The 16714-nt window shown below is 44.1% G+C and overlaps 1 long non-coding RNA gene across 1 annotated transcript; it reads right to left on the reverse strand.

Annotated features, from left to right (window-relative positions):
* Positions 1 to 506: 506 nt before the first annotated feature.
* LOC121046947 lies at positions 507 to 9967 on the reverse strand. Its single transcript, XR_005798365.1, has 5 exons — positions 9704 to 9967; positions 6692 to 8225; positions 5633 to 5708; positions 3837 to 4018; positions 507 to 718 (listed from the first exon to the last, which is right to left on the reverse strand). It is a non-coding gene; the product is annotated as an uncharacterized LOC121046947 (long non-coding RNA).
* Positions 9968 to 16714: the final 6747 nt, after the last annotated feature.

Raw genomic sequence — 16714 nt, forward strand, 5'->3', positions numbered from 1 at the left:
GTCTTCTTACGATGTCACTGTTGGTGGGATGTTTTTTGTGTTTTCTCACGTTTAGTTATATCTTTGAGGAAAACGAACGGGATATTCAGATTCGCGGGATAAAACTACGCTAGAATGAACCTCCATCTAGTTTTCTGAAAGAAGTCTGGCACATCTCTGTAATAAGCCGACGGATCATTACAAATTAGCCTTTTATACTATGCCGCCCTGGCCATATAACTCACGTGCACAGACCGCGTAAATGTAGCTTTTACGGCTTTTTTAAAAAAATCTGTAAAACATAGAAAAAAAAACTCTGTAGAATGTCCCCCAATACGATACGATTGTATGGTTCCTTCCCCGCTTGCATTGTTCAAGAAAGACTTGTGGACATCCAGCGTTTCATTGGAATGCTGGATGTCAGCGAGTCTCTACATCAGTGAGTGGTTTCAAACAAGCATGGTGTTTGCACACCAGTAAGCTCTTATCCGAGGCTCACCAGGACCACTAAGAGCAGAGGCGAAATGTCGTGACCTGATAAATTTGGTTGCAGGTATTTATTTTTACAAGAACTGCATGCAGCAAAGCTTAACTTTGCTTAAAAGAAGATTATTAAAAATTCAATACTGAACAATGGTGTCCCTTGAGCTGTCAGACCAAACTCCCACTCTTGCCACTCAGGAGTTCCTAACTTGTGCGTAGAGGATCAGCACAACCCAGATTTGTGCTGCGAGCGCACCTGCAATATAAAAGTTGAATAAACATGAGATGAAATATGAGACGTTTACAATTCTCTGTAACGTGAAATTAGAGCACAGATCTTGAAGAGGAGGATGGGAAGGTATGCCCCTCCTCCCCCTCCCCTCCTCCTCTTCTGCTCCCTCCCATTTAGCAGGAAACTTCCCTGAATTTAGCGGGAAAATTTCCCCACTAAATTTAGCTGGTTAAGTTTCCCACTAAATTTAGCGCAGAAATTGATGTCACATGACCTCAACACAAATGCAGTTTTTCCGCTAAAAGTAGCAGGGAAAATGACGTCGCATGACCGTGTCACGTCAGCCATAAAAAAATTCAGTTTCTCAGCTAGACTTAGCGGAAATATTAACGTCACATGACCACAACATTAATTCAATTTCCTGCCAAGTTTAGTTGGGTGGTTACGCCGACAGCGACGCCGCGAAACGCGGAAACGGGTGCTAAGAGCTGCGCTAAAAACTAAATGCATCAGGTGAAATAAAGTGAACATTAGAGATACTGTAAGAAAAAGAAGAGAATCTAAGATACCGTTCTCAGATCCTTCCTTTTGTCCGTTCTCAAATGTTTTGATTTCAAGAAATGTTTATCTCTTTATTCATACCCAGAGAACCCCTCCCAGTTTCAGCATGAATGCAATAAATCAATGCAGACTAGACCTTGTAAACTATAATCCACATGAAAATTAATGTTTGCCACATAGTCATGTATGAGTCAGTGGCTCAGATCTCTAAATACATTTGTATTGAGGAACATTCTTGAATAAAACTTCTGGGCTTCGAATTCAACAGTTTGTACTTCCATAAGGAACACTGTATGGCACTGATTTTTTTTTTTGTGACACATCAGAAACAGCACAGCACTGTCATCCTCGCATACCTAACAAGAATTTGTATTTTTTTTTTTAGCATGGCATGTGCTATTCTAATGCCCATACAGCATCCTTTAACAAAATTTCCTTTGTAGAGCTTTTTATTGGTTCTTATTTAGCTCGCACGACAAATTCGGTACCTTGAATTCTCACTCGGCATCAACAGTTTAATATATTAATGTAATAGCGAAAGACAAGATGTATGGACTTGAGTACGGCTCAGCAAGCACAGATGTTGAGAAAAGTACTGAAGAAAACTCAAATGTCAAAATAAAAATAAGCTGGAATGTGGAATTATGGACATGGACATGAATACAGTTAGCAGATTCAATATGAAGAATATGTGTTAGACGCACGCTCAAAGAAACCTGTTGCATCTATATTCATTCAAATTACTTTGCAGAACCCAGCGCTGCAGTCCTAGGTGGGAGTTCGCTGAATGAGTCTACTGAAAATGAGTGTAGACGGAAAAGCAGTTTGATCTGCGATAATGAACATTACATAAGTGACATGTCATTATTACTGTTACAGTGCCGAATGTTCCAAACTGTCAGTCGCATCATTCTGTGAGTTCCCTCCGTACATTACAGGGTTTGGCTCTCTCGAATGCTTTGCGAGAAAAATTATGAACTGGAAATATCTAGAGTAGTTCTAGAAAAACTATTTCCAGAATCTTATCTCAGCATCGCAAAGAATATAAGAAGTTTCTAAAGACAAGGTTAGTGCAGGAGTTGAATAAACTAAATATTTTGTTTTTCGAAACCATCTTGCCGTAGTAAACGTATGAAGTTCCCCTAGGTAGAGCTAGTCATTACGGATGATTGTGCCCATTGCGTACCATAAAAATTTAATTTGCGACCTACAATATTTACAAACTCAATTAACTCTGAATAAGTGGACCACTTGGCATTAAAGATTGGCCTCACCATGACTGTCTGCCAACATCTACATAATAATTTCCATGAACCTATGTATTTCAAGAAAATATTTGGTGCGAGCTGCTTAAAACACAATAGCACTTTTTAGCAAGTGCTGATTGTTGGGCAAGTTGGTACGGTACGTTAGAAAACATGATTGTGCTTTGAAGACGGGGACATAGGAAGGACAGACACCACAGAGTGCTAACTTTCAACTGATTTAATTCAAGAACCTCGGCGTAGAAACACACTGCGTCACCGCACCACATCTCAACCAATCCGTGGCCCTGCCACGGACCGCAAGTACGCCAACTCCTTATCCGCCAAGTCAATTGACGCCACACTGACACAACACGTGCCGGAACTATTTATAGCATCAGCCTCCATAATCTCTCTAACAGTCATATCTTTGTGCCTAGCAAGAACAGTAGACTGAGCAAATAATGGTTTGCACTCGCAGTCATGATCTGTCGTGTCACTGTCATGACTGCGGGTGCAAACCATTATTTGTTTCGTCTATTGTTCTTGAGAGGCACAAAGATAGGACTGTTAGCAAGATTATGGAGGCTGACACTATAAATAGTTCCGGCACAAGTTGTGTCAGTGTGGCGTCAATTGACTTGGCGGATAAGGATTTGGCGTACTTGCGGTCCGTGGCAGGGCCACGGATTGGTTGAGATGTGGTGCGGTGACACAGTCCGTTTCTACGCTGAGGTTCTTGAATTAAATCAGTTGAAAGTTAGCGCTCTGTTGTGTCTGTCCTTCCTATGTCCCCGTCTTCCAAGCGCAATCATATTTTCTACCGCACTTTTTAACACTAATAGAAAGCCTGTAGTGGGCCAGAACTTAAGCAGTTTTCACTTCATTATAAAGAGCAATTACACATATGTGAACCATGAATATAGGCCTGCACTGAATTTTTTTCTTAAGCTGAACGTGCTATGCTCTGTTTACTATATAAATCTTTGCAGAGCTGACAATGTGCAAGTTCCTGTTTTTTTATATTTCACATGTCCCGACTGGTGAGTGTGGTAGGGACATAAGATTGATGACACCAACGAAACACAATGATTATTTTAAGATTTTGTTTGGGTATAGCACGAGCAAGGCGATCTGCGGGAAGTTATTTCTGTGACACCGTCGAACCTACATCCGCGGGCTTTAAGTTCACATGTTAATCATGTCTGCAGACTCCTTTTTGTAATTGGAATTTCATCCAACCCAAGATTTGAATATGTTTTTTTTCATTTTAGGCTTAGTAGTGCTTTTGCTGTTCTATTAATAGGTAAGAAAAATGCTTATTTCAAGTGGCATACCTAACACCTGGTGGCACGAGGACTCCCCTGTCGTGACGCAGACCGAAAGTCACAGCCAGGGAGATACTGCGATGCTCTTGTTGCTGGGATTACCTCCCCCATGGTCCTGCCCAGACCACAGAAAAAGATTGAGTCCAAGCTTGTGGCCACTAGGATCTCCAGATCTTGAGGCACCCAAGTAGCTGAAAATAAAAACATATCACAATCAAGTACTTGGCAGAGCTACATTAGAATGGCTAGCATATTCTTTCGTGATCAGCACATAGATCCTCTTATTTTAGTCATAGTCACCCCCCAGGACAAAGCTACGTAGGCGTTAAAATGATGGGTACCGAATTTAGGTGAATGATCAAATGCATTCATTTAACCCCCTTTCGCCCCAACCTGAGACTTCTGTCAAATATTCACATTCAACTGTAAAGACTACAAATAAAACTACTACTGCAATGCAAAGCCGTATAGTGGGAGAGTTTAGCCAGCGGGTGTGGCAACGAAGGCGCCGGAGAGGAGGAAAGGGAGGAGAACGCCGAAGGAGGGAGAGAGAAGGCAGCAGAGAAACAAAGAGGAGACGACCACCATTTTGACGCAAAGCTGTCTGCACGGAGCACTGTTGAGGCTACGTGTCGTCTGCTACGGGCTTATTTATTTTTTTTTGCCTAAATAAAAGTGCGTTCAAACATGGAGGAACTTCTTTCTTTAGGTTTTTAAGCCACCGAGGAATAACACTATATCATTTTATTGCCAGAGCCTGCCAAATAAAAGGAAAGAACCGAAATTTGAATATCGATCCCATGCCGGGCGAATGAATGAAAATGGCGGCCCTCCCCGCTCAGCTGGGAGCAGCCTAGAGTTCACGCGCATGCGCTCACGCCTCTTGCTCTGTGCCGCGGGCTGATCAGCTCACTCGGAAGGGAGACGTTACGGCAGCGAAATCATAGACTGCCAGACTCTCCCCATATGTGGCTCTGCTGCAATGGAAAGATTTTCCTACCCTCGTGCTCAGCGAGTGTCGACTGTGGATACAACTCCGGTTCATACACTCGCTGAACATGAGGGTAGAGTGTACCAGCAGAGGGCAGGTGTCTGTATACAAAGAGTTTAGTTGGCACACCAAGAGGCTAACGAATAAGAATGGGTACCACTCTGAGCAAAATGCCAAAAAAGCGTGGATCTCGGCTTGACACTAACAGCGGCACACAGTATCTATTTTAGTGACAAAGGGGTACTAAATCATTATTTTCAGCTTCCTAACTAAACTAAATATTCTTCCCGGCTTGCTTTTTAGGAAAATCTCCAAATTTACAAGAACTACTAAGACAATGTCTAAAAAAAAAAAGCAATGGCAAAACCAGCAATCGAATTCGCCTGCTCTCCAGTAGCACGACATCTATGGCAGGCAGACCTGCAGAATGAGCAAGCAGTTTAAGAAACAGAGTATGTCCTATGTATAATTTTTTTTTATGCTGCAAAGCAAGCGCTGGAAGGAGGTTTCACGACATTAACGAAATTTCTTGCAATCAGTTGAGAACAAATTAGAGCAGTGAACTTGTCCTTGCTTCTGGCATAACGTTTTAGTGTTGCCCATGGAAACTCACATAAATTTGAAAATAAAAACAAAAAAGACTAACCTTCATAAAAAAATCTAACTTTGGCAAAGAAAAGTTACCTTGGAAAAAATATGTACAATACAGTTGTACAGCGTGCATTTGTGTGCTTAACCAATTTTGAGGCAAATCGGCAACAATGAAAAGAAGACGTTTGAGTACAATTAAGGGAAAGACAGAAAGGATGCATACCTACAACAAAAACATTTAGAACGACCACGGGCAGGAAACTCTGGTGAGGCTCTCGGAGTGACTCCCTCATATGGGCCTGCGCAGACCACAGAACAAGATTGGTCAGAGCTTGCAGCCATAAGGTGCTTCATACCATGAAGTTACAGAAGCAGGTGCAATTGGAAGCAAAGTGCATTTCATTTCTCTGAAAAACGAAGAGTTTAATAGGTAGCTTGCATTCATAAGGTGATACAGTCATGAATGCACAGACTTTTCAATGCAGCGCTATATCACCAACTTGTTAACCATGCCGGGCAACACTAAAAACTGAGAGCATTATTTTAAACTATCTCAGCTTAAAGTTAACCACGACAGAAGCTTCAAGCCATCCTTGCAAATTCAGTGCACAAAGCAAGCCATGTGACCTTCTAGTTGGACGCCATGGTACGTCGAGCTTATAATCATGCGTCATGCTGTTTTTGCTGCAAAGGCTTGTAGTTTCAAAAGTGGTCCAGCTTAAAGAGACTAAAAGTATAGACGTTTATGAGTGGGGCCCTCATTTAGTCTGCAGTACATTGCGAAATAGGACGTTCCAACCAGGATGTTTGCTGCCTGTAACCACACGACCAGCTTGTGCCCAGCGATTGTTCGAGCTGAATACATGTCCTCGACAGTGCCATTATTTGACAAGCATTTCTATGACTGTTAAACATGACTGACTTACAGAGAGACTCCACCTCAACGACTAATGACTTGGGATACCTAACTGAATACTGATATATCAACTAAATGCAAAACAATTACCTGGCAAGCATTAAATTTTTCAAGAGGCTGGGTCGACTCCGCATTAAGTTGAAGGAGTCGATGCGTAATAGGACAATACAAACAAAAATATGCCTTAGAATTCCTTTTGCACCCCCAAAATGATGTGTTTTTGAAGGTAAGGTACACAATGTTCTTGATTTAGAAAGTGCCTCAGCTGTACAAATGCATATGCAATAAGGGCACTTGCCAAGCCTATTCTACTCAGCTCTGTGCAGGTTAAGCTAAGTTAGAGTATAGAAGTACATGCTCACTGACACCATCAGAAAGGCAGGAAGAAGTCTCCGTTGTTCGACCTCCAGCCCGTCTGCTACCTTCGATGACGTTTCAGCGCCTGATGAGCCTGGAGCGAGCACATCTGTCTAAAGCGGGGTGAAAAGCACAAGCATGTGCTGGAGGACGCCCAGCCATTCTCTTTTTGTCATCGGCTATGCTACATATTTTTAGTAAGACATATTTTTAAGTGAGGAAAAGTACTGCAAATATGCAGTCCACCTTAAAGATAACAACAGTTGCCATTCACCATTTTCCAAATAAGTGCTCCCACGTACCGGAACATCTACACATGTGGTGCGTGAGTAGGTTCAGGACTGAGAGGCTAGAAAACGAAGCGCTCGCAAGGCTTGTCTGGCCCTTCCAACCATGCGGGTACATTCGTTGCAAGTTCCCGATTTGTAGACAAAATGATTTAGAATGAGCAAATCTTGTCTACGCCCGAGGTAGAACATTGAATTGCGATTCACCCATATTGTGCGAACCATCCTTCAAACTGCGGTACCACCTGCAAATAAACTATGTTGTGCTGCGGCACGCGTCCATGCTGCCTGCTTCAGAGGAAAACCACTGCTCATGTTGAAGACGACATCCCACAGTGGACAGGCAACAATTTTTAACGAACAAAAACAAAATTTGTATCATTCAATAGACACAGATAGGCTCACAAAGTGTCGGCACCATGATTGTTGTTGTTGGTTTTACTCTTGCATACAAACAAAGGTAACTTCCTCTCTCCTCTGATGGACAGTAAAACCCCCTTATCTTGGTGGCCCCTATTTCTTCTTGAATCGGTCACAGAGGTCATAATCGCAGTCACTGAATTCCGCAAAATTAAAGGCCGCGAAAATTAAAGGTTCGCCAACATTAAGGGGTTTACTGTTCTTCTGAGTGTCACATGATGTTAACATTTCAAGGAGGCTGAAGGTATTGGTTTAAGAAAAAATTGACCTATGAAAAAAATGCCCTTCTCCAGGTTAGGCACGCGAGGTTCTTTTGCACTACCTATAAGGTGGCAAGTTTTTTTCGGCAGAGCTTTTGGTAAAACGGAGTCACAAAAGTAGCTATACTTGGCGTCAACTATTTTGTGCTGCATTATAAAGCCAGAGTAGATTCTACAGTGCGTGCTTCAGCAGAGCACTGTTTGTTGCGAGAGCATATGTGGTTTAGTGTTGCATCCCATTTGCATAATCTAGAGAAACTAGCGCTGACAGAGTTGGAGCACTCCAAATATTAACAGCCGACTGTAGAAGCATTGAGAGATGCACACATGCGAACTGTGCATTTCTTAAAGGTGGGTTCGAGCAAAGGTAGAAACAATATCTATACTTACGGCGGCCATACTTGCCTTTCCCAAGCACGACCACTTTTCCCTCGGTAGCACCATCCAGTAAGAAGCACCAGCAACACGCCCATGAGACGCCGCCGCCTCCTGGATTGAATGACGACCCGCCTGAGGTCTTGGAAGGAGATCCGGAACACTGCTTTAGGCCAGATGTTGTATCTGGTGGGGCAGAGACTAAAAGCAAAAATTAACAAATTTATCTGAAGCGCTACATTCCTATAGGACAGCAGTATTTTTTTTAGGCCAGTGATTCGCTTTAATTAAACACAAATGGTTGGTTTATATTGAACCATCAGCCCCTATTTTTCTTAAGTGTAACGCAGTGTCTAACGTTACGTCCGACGGAACCCGAAATAAAAATTAAAGTTACGCCCAACGTAACTGTCAAGCATTCGAGTTACGTCCGACGTAACCCAAAATAAAAATTAAAGTTACCGTATTTACTCGAAAATAGGTCGAACTCTATTTGTTGGACCCACCGAGAATAAAAAAAAAAAAATTCAGATATAGGTCGACTTTTTTTTTATTTTTAAGAACAGGGGAAATTTTGGGCGAAAGAAAGAAACCTTTATTTACATCACTTCACAGCTTGGTAGACATCCTCGCAAATCCGCCACAATACTTCACTGACACCGTTGTAAAATGACGACAAGAAACGAAAGAAGGTGCGAAGCGACGAAAGACAAACTACAAAGACGCAAACAAAGCCGCCGTGTCGCCATGAGCAACACGCGAGCCGAGCCGCCTCAAGCAACTAACAAAAGTAACATCTTTTTTTTTTTTTTCTTTTTTTGTGCGCGTTTGCGAGGATGGAGGACAAAGTGCATGGCGCATCGCGTTCCTCTCCTTCCCCATTGCCCAGCAAGGGGAACGCTAGAGGTGCGATGGCGAAATCCAATGCCCCAAGAGGTGCGCGCGATAGCGGCATCGGCCACCGCTGTTGTTTTCGGTTGTTTAACAAAAGCTTTTGGAAACAAGAAGCGGCGCAGCTCTACGGCAACGCCGGCTCGGTGACTCGATAGCTTCATGCCTCCGGTACGGTCGCAAAATTTGGTCGCGAATGTAGGTCGAAATTCTTTAGTCACGATTTCCGAAAAAAAAAAAAAATAAATAAATAAAAAAAAGAAAAAAAAAAAGGTCGACATATATTTGAATAAACACGGTAGTCAGCTGCGCGACGAGACACATATTATGAAAGCGATTGGTGCGAGCGATCAAGGTGATGAGCGACGTTTTCTAGAAGCCCAGGAACCGAGCGGCGCAAGCAGCGAGAGTGAGAAATCTTCGTCGCTCGGCGCCGGCACTCGTAGCTTCTCGTCGTCGCTCGTCTCGTTGATCGCTATATTGCTTACATGCTGTTCAGAAAGGTGCTCTAAGTGGTTACCATTGCATTGGGACCAGCCTCGCATCCAACCGTAACCAGTCTTGACTTTTTTTTAAGCCGCCCAGGTAGAAGTTAACATCGTACATACATCGTTTTCAAGCATGGCTCCTCGTTCATTGCTCGATTTACTTTTGAGTAAATGACAAACCGCAATGAAGCACAATTATTCTAGTTCAAAATTGTCACGAACACTTGGCACGCATGCTTACACTGTAGCGCACCTAACGTAATTTAAAAGTAGAACGAAAACGGGACGAGATTCGCTTACCGCTTCACGGAAACAGAGTCCTTCGGATCCTAGGCCTAACGGCCGAAATCGGAAGTCGCCTGCGGTCCGGCGATCGGACGAGTTGAGCCGGCCGCGCTGTGCTGACCCCGGCTGACCACGCCTGGTTGAACCATGAGAGGCGTCGTCGAGTTGAGAGCCAGAGACGCAGTAGAAACGGACCGTAAAACATCTGTCCCGTAAAATGCAGAAGGAGCCAGCGCCAAAACCGCTACGTCTGGCTGCGTCGCCATCTCCGCGACGACCGGAAGTGTGTAAACCGGGACTGGCCGGGAAGTTAGAAAAGGCGCGGCAGCGGAAGCCACTGGGCGGAAGCTTTACGTTTCGGTTTCGCTTTTCTCCGACATCGGCCACGGTCGCGGGCTGGTATGTTTGCGGCTGGTTGCGACGACGCGAGGGGCCACGAAAAGACGCCGAGTTGGCCGAGTACGAGTCACGGCCCACGATACGAGCAACGGGCCATTTGCCCCTGTCGACCGGCGATGCGGTATCCGCGGCTTAGTGTCACGATCGGTTTGTTGCCGTGCACGTTGACTCAAAGCTCGAAGTTATGCAGTTCCGTCAGTTCCGTTCCGGCACCAGCCGCACCACGTTTTCCGGTGCATCGCACGTGGAGGCCTTTCGACGCATTCAGTGAACGTAAAGATCGCGCCCCCTGTCTTCGGTGCTGTGGAAGAAGTTGGGAGACGGAAGAAGCATCAAAACCAAGGCGTTTAGGACTCCAGTCCGGGCCGCCGGTCCACTCTGAACGAGAGGCGACGTGTGTGTGCACGCTTTGAGGAAGCCTCCACGTTTCGCCGCGCCAGACCTCGCCGATCGCGACCAGACCCCGAGTCCGAGAGGCTCTTGCGCAGCCAGGAACGGCAGCGAGGTAGGAGCTGCTCGTTCTGCGCAACCATGCAGTGCTCTACAGTGATTGGAGCTCTCGGTGTCATGCGTGCTTGCACCGAAGCCTTTGTGACCCCTTCGGACGCGCAAGTCGTACTTCGCAAAGGTTTGGACGGGGCCGCCCTCACCGAGCAGCTCCGCTAAATTCCGCTTACTTATGATCGCAATAAAAGCTTGCGTTTGTTCTCGGGAAAAAAATTGCGGGACCGCTCTCCGCGCCGCCGACGAGGTTGGCCGCCACCATGTTCTCAGCTGTTCACTCGCTCCCGCAGCGAGCGCCTTCCGATAATCCTCCCCGTTCCAAAATGCGATGCGATCTTCGTTTACATGGGCTGAATGAATGCGCACTCGCCATCTCGATCCACCTCTGTCTAGCGACTTTGATGCGATGCGCTTTGCGCATTATGCCGTTTACATGACCGCATATTGAATGCGGCAACTGGATTCAATGCGACTAAGTCGCATTCATGTAAACGCGGCTTATGTTATTTTTCGACATGTATGATGTATGTAACGATACCGGTGGTAAACGATGGACGTTTTTGTTGGAAGATGGCGGTCGTCTTTCTGCATGTATGGTTTAGTTATACCGGTGGTCTTGTGGTATAGGCGTTTCGTTAGAAAGATGGCGGTCGCCTACGTCATCGGACGCAAAATCATACCAGCCATACCGAGTCATATCGGCGAGCAAACCGGCTGCCAGTATAGACAGACCCGGAGCCATAGCGGTGCCGGTATCTCCAGTTATGGAGAACGCAAAACCAAACTAGCCGCATGTATAATAACAATAAATTATGGTGGTGTCATACCAGGACTGTACAAGCAGCAGGTTTGTTTCTTGTACGTTTTTCCAATAGGGCGCAGCGAGCGTTTAAATTAAATAATTCGTGTATTTTTTTATACTAAAATGTTTATTTACAAGTTTGAGTTCATTCTCCGTGACTGTTAGCCCGGTATATTTTGTGCCTCCTGCAGTATAACTCACCAAAAAAAAAATGTATTAGTTTAGCTTTCGTGGCTTTTTTAACTGAATGTAACAATTCTTCCAACGTAGCTTGTGTGCAAAACGCTTTACCTCGACGTAAAGGCCCTTTCGCACATCTTAGCTTGACTACGATCAACTTCGACACGATCGGATTTTAAGCCTCGTTCAATGACTTACGCCCGGCTGCGCTTCTGCAGAGCCGGTCGTCACTCCTCACGAAGGGATTGATAACCAATTTTTATCTTCTTCGGCACTAAAAAGTCGCAAGTGTGTGAACGCGCCTTCAATTGATAGCCATATACTCACTCAAAAGGTCAGGACTGTAGGAAGGTGCTTTTGTTGTCCGGCCTTCATCGCAAGCTTCCTAACCTTCGACAATGCTTGGGCGGCTCGTGTATCTCGAGCATGCACGCGCAGCCAAAGTACAATGGAAGGCATGGAGCCCGTGCTGGAGCCTAGGCGTTCGAATGATATGCACTGCTATTCTCACTCTGTGATATGCAATAGCATCTGATGTTTTCTTTCTCTGTCGTGTTGTTATTTTAGTCAAGAAAATAAGAACTTGCCCGAGGCCTATATGACAAATAGGTGACATTCGATAGTTTTAGTAGATAGTATCGATACCTCCAATAGCAATGCCCTTAAACTTTACGATGCATGCCCAAAACCGTGGGCGGAGTATCGGGTATTTTTTTTCGGTGTCATCTCAACAATCTACTAAATCTTCCTACTAACAAAGTGAAGCGAAACTACTCAGCGATGCATTTGTTTTTACTTTTATTGAGTACAGAAACGGAATTTTTAAGGAAATACTTCACGCGCACTAGAGCCTTTGGAGCAGCTACCTTTTTATAGAAACATTGGGATTATATTGAAAGTTCCAACTAACTCAACAAAAACAAATTATATGATGGATTGAATAAACTGCCGCATGGTAAACGCTGCCTTTATATTTCTAGTTATAAATGTAAGAAAACAAAGGCTGAAGAATGGCTGCCCACGCGAGATTGCCGGCACTGTTTGCCCACTACCGTTGCTCCCGACCGTGAGGTAGAATACTCCAGCTAGCTCCCCAAACCTTAAAGGCTTTTTTCTTTTTAACATTTTTAGCGATTTGCGACGTCCGACACAAGATATATACAGCTTCGTGTTTGTGCATGTTAGAAGATTGAATTTCGCTGAAGAAACTGATATTCATGTGAGGGGAAAAGTTATTGTACTCCATTCTTGCATGAGAAGAAACTGTAGTTATATTTCAATTTATCGATCCGACCACAATGTACAAAAATTGCATTTTAGAGAAAACGCAACCTTTGCTACAAGCGACATAGTGCCTAGCGTCGTTAGGTTCTCCTTTTTACCGCCTTTGTGTCTTCTTTTGTTCACGTTTTCTGCGCTGGGAACGTTTTCACAAGTGTTTCTGCTTCTCCAATTTTTTTTTTAAATCTATATATTATTTTGAAATTTGTGTTGTGTGGCCAGCGGATCTTACGGCTCAGGTGTTTGGAAGCCGGCCAACTCTCTTCAAGAATGGCTCGCCTCTGCAGGCTTAAGCTTTAAGGCTAAATCGAATTCATCTAAAAAAAAAAGATATATTTAAAAAATTAATATTTGTAACTGTTTTGTTTATCTGTGTTGACACCTGGGGCAAAACTACAAACCTGGAGTATTAATTCCATCTTGATCACGTTTCAAAAGGGAAGCCGCTAATTCGATGACTGGCATCGTATGTTAGTGTGAAACGAACGAATGATAGCAAAATATTACCCAATACTCTTTATAATCAAATATATTTGTTTATGATCACGCCGAAAAGTATGTTAAAAAATTCAGGACTCATACCATGCCAAATATTATTGAGCATTAGCTGTACAAAATGCTAATGACATATCTCCATACTTTTGTTCTGTAGTCGTTTTCTATGCAAGAATCTAGGTCAAAGGAAACGTTTTAGGTTTTGTCACATTTTTTTTAATGTTATCTTTTGCAATACTTTTAACTTGGGGATTGGTAAAACCGTTTAGTAATTTGGCAATGGAGATAAATGAAGCGCTTTTACGTTCACATGCGCGAAATACGATCTTCGAGTGTTATGTTCCTTCCAAAAACTAGTAACGCCAATTTAAAGAAATAAAGTTATTTGTTGACAAGGCCGTTCGCTGAAGCTAATCCTAGGGATTTTGTGAAATTGAAAATTGAGGGGTGGGGAGATTGCATACTAAGAGAGACTGTTAGAGAACATAAGACAGCGCATGGAAGTCAGAGCTTTGAGCTCTTATTGAAAGGATAGAGGGTAGACACAAAGTATTCTAGCCTTTGTCTCATCTCACTGTACAAACGCGTTCGAACGCCGAACGCAGGCGTCCGGTGTTCAATTGGAAGGCAGAGAGCGAGGAGCAGACGATACTCATATTCGCTCCGATTGAAAGTAGGCAGCAGGCAGAAACAAAGGTTACACTTTGCGCCTACCCATTATCCTTCCAATCCGAGCTCGGAGCTCTGACATTGCCGAACGCACTCATATCCTCAGATCCCTCAGTTGCAGGCAGGCATGTACAGGTTACCCCAAAAGAGTAACTAAATACCGTTACTCATTACTTGCTGAAAAAGTAATTAATACGTTGCTCGTTACTGATTCTCAAAAGGAACGCGTTACTTTACCTCAAATGTAACGACTTAAGCTTCTTGTTACATTGACGACCAAATATACAATGCTTTTGTTTCAGAATTCGTTGTTTTCTTTTCAGTGGTGATGACACTTAAGCAGTGCCTGCCTCTGCAAGTTTTCATTAGTTATCTTTCCCCGCTTCCTTGAGAATACATCTCCGGCGATGCTGAAGAGTAGTTCTACTGACTTGTTTGAAGGTACCGCAGTGTTGTGCTTCAGGAAGAACTCGTAAATCTAGGATTTACATCTCTCTTTTGTTCTCTCGGCTTCTCAGTTCGAAGTTGGCAACCGGTTCTGCGCCATCACGTGTTGGCCACCTCCGGGCTTACATTTTGTTTGTACACGATTCTGGAAGGTTCAACCAACGAACCTTACTGTGCTCGCTGAGAGAGGGACATTCCCAGCTGTAGAGTCCGACTGACGTGTTCAACAATAAACGTTGCTATACTGTATAGTGTTTGTCGGGTTGCCGATCTGCCTTTGTCGCAACAGACATATACGGAGGTTTGAATTCAAACAAGACTTTTTAAACTGTGCTGTACAGATTACTCCTAAAAAGACGAGATACCGTTTCTCGTTACTTGACCTTAAAAGTAACGAGGTAGTTATTCCTTCCTTTTCTAGAAAACTAACTGAATACATTACTCATTACCGAAAAAGGTAACTAGGTTGACGTAACTCGTTACTAGTAACATGTTACGGACATGACTGGTTTCATCATACCATCGACTCAACGGTGTTACCACCTCCTCCTCCAGGCTACTAGCACTGACAAAGCATCGTGAACTGTGTGGCGTCTTCACAGTAAAACTGTTCTTCAAGGGAAATATTGACGCCACAAAGCACGATATAAAGGAAGGTGTTTCCAGTGGCTCAAGAGGCAAGCGCTTGCCTACCGCACGATGCACCCCCCTCTATTCCCTATTTTTTTTACCGCAACTCAGATATGTTCGGAAACACCTGCGCGCACCACGCTCCATGTGTACAGGACGCCGAAGCATGGTCGATGGTCGGAAGCTCGCACCGGAGGCGACACAGCTTAGGTTGTTCCCTGCCGTTCCCAGCTTTTCAGTGACCTTAGTTTAAGAATGACCCGAGTAGGTTTCTGAGATCGCCTAAATATGGCCATAACTCACTCTGCGTGCTCTAAGCATCCTAGACAATCCAGGAATTATAACGATGCCCGGCCGAGTTTATTATTAATAAAGTAATCAAAGGTAGAACACATCGAGGACATCTCCGTTGATGGGAGGAGCACTGTTCCGGCAGCCAGGGCATTATGCGACCAATAAAATCGCGAAATTTCATTGAGATCCGAAACGCTATGGTTAGAAAATGTGTATGCTTTTTTAGAAAATAAAAACAAAGAGGAAACGTCGAAAATGTTAATTTTTCGAGGAGAGGTGACATAGTACTGCAATTATGCTCTCAAAAAGAGCGCACAATGTTTCTTTTTTTTCGGTCTTCCTCGGAAATGAAGTGTTCGGTCGTCAGCTCTCGATTGCGCGCTTGCTGGGTTGAATCGTAGTCCGGGCTATATGGGCAACGAGCCGCGGACATTCGAGATATCACTCCACGGTTCCACCGATCGGAGGCGTGATGATCCTTGGCTTGCTACCGACAGTTGTCCTGGTTTCGGAACGTGCTCCTCCCATGGCCTGTGATGACCAGGGTGTGTTGCGGTCTTTGATTGCTTTTTTTAATAGGGATGTAGGCCGCGTATCAGCACGATATAGGGTTTCTAGGATGCTTAGACACTGCAAAGTTTGTTAGTGACATATATAGGTGATCGGGGAAACCTCCTCAGGGCACATTTAATTTATGGAGGGTTTAACAGAGTAAGTCGACTCACGCGCGTACGAAGCTTATTGGCAGACATATCTCTTAAATACCTATGTCAGAATCATCACTTCTCTTTTTAATATATTTAAACAATGTGACTCGGTAAATCACAGTTGCCATCAAGCTGTACAAGGTACTATTTAGCGAACGTTTTTAGATAATCAATCATCATACACAATAAGCCAGCATTTGAGAATCACCGAAAAGGTTGAACATAACTAAGTCAGTCGACGCGTGAAGGCTTCATCATTTTTATCGCCAGCCTCTGACTTCTATAAGCGCACCGTCGACATAGAAGGTCGAAGCCCTCCGTGCGGAATCGCAACTGCAAACACTCTAGGAGGAAATGTTTCCCTGGGGAGCGCGAATGTTCGTTCTCCTCTTTTATGACCACCCTGAAAGCACCAGCTCTCTGTTAGCCGAGTCGCTCTTCCAGTTTAGTGTTTCTTCGACACGCCCCTCCTGTCAGAACTCCCACCTTGCAACATTGACGTATGTTCGCGGGCGCGCGCCCTTTATAGTCCCGTTCGTTCACATTTTGTGTACATCTTTGATTGTCTCGGCTATTATGGTTCTTTGTAGTCTTTTTTTTTGCGGGGGGACGGGAGGA

Source organism: Ixodes scapularis, unplaced genomic scaffold (assembly GCF_016920785.2).
Source record: "Ixodes scapularis isolate PalLabHiFi unplaced genomic scaffold, ASM1692078v2 ptg002451l_1__unscaffolded, whole genome shotgun sequence".
In the NCBI taxonomy this organism is placed as follows: domain Eukaryota; kingdom Metazoa; phylum Arthropoda; class Arachnida; order Ixodida; family Ixodidae; genus Ixodes; species Ixodes scapularis.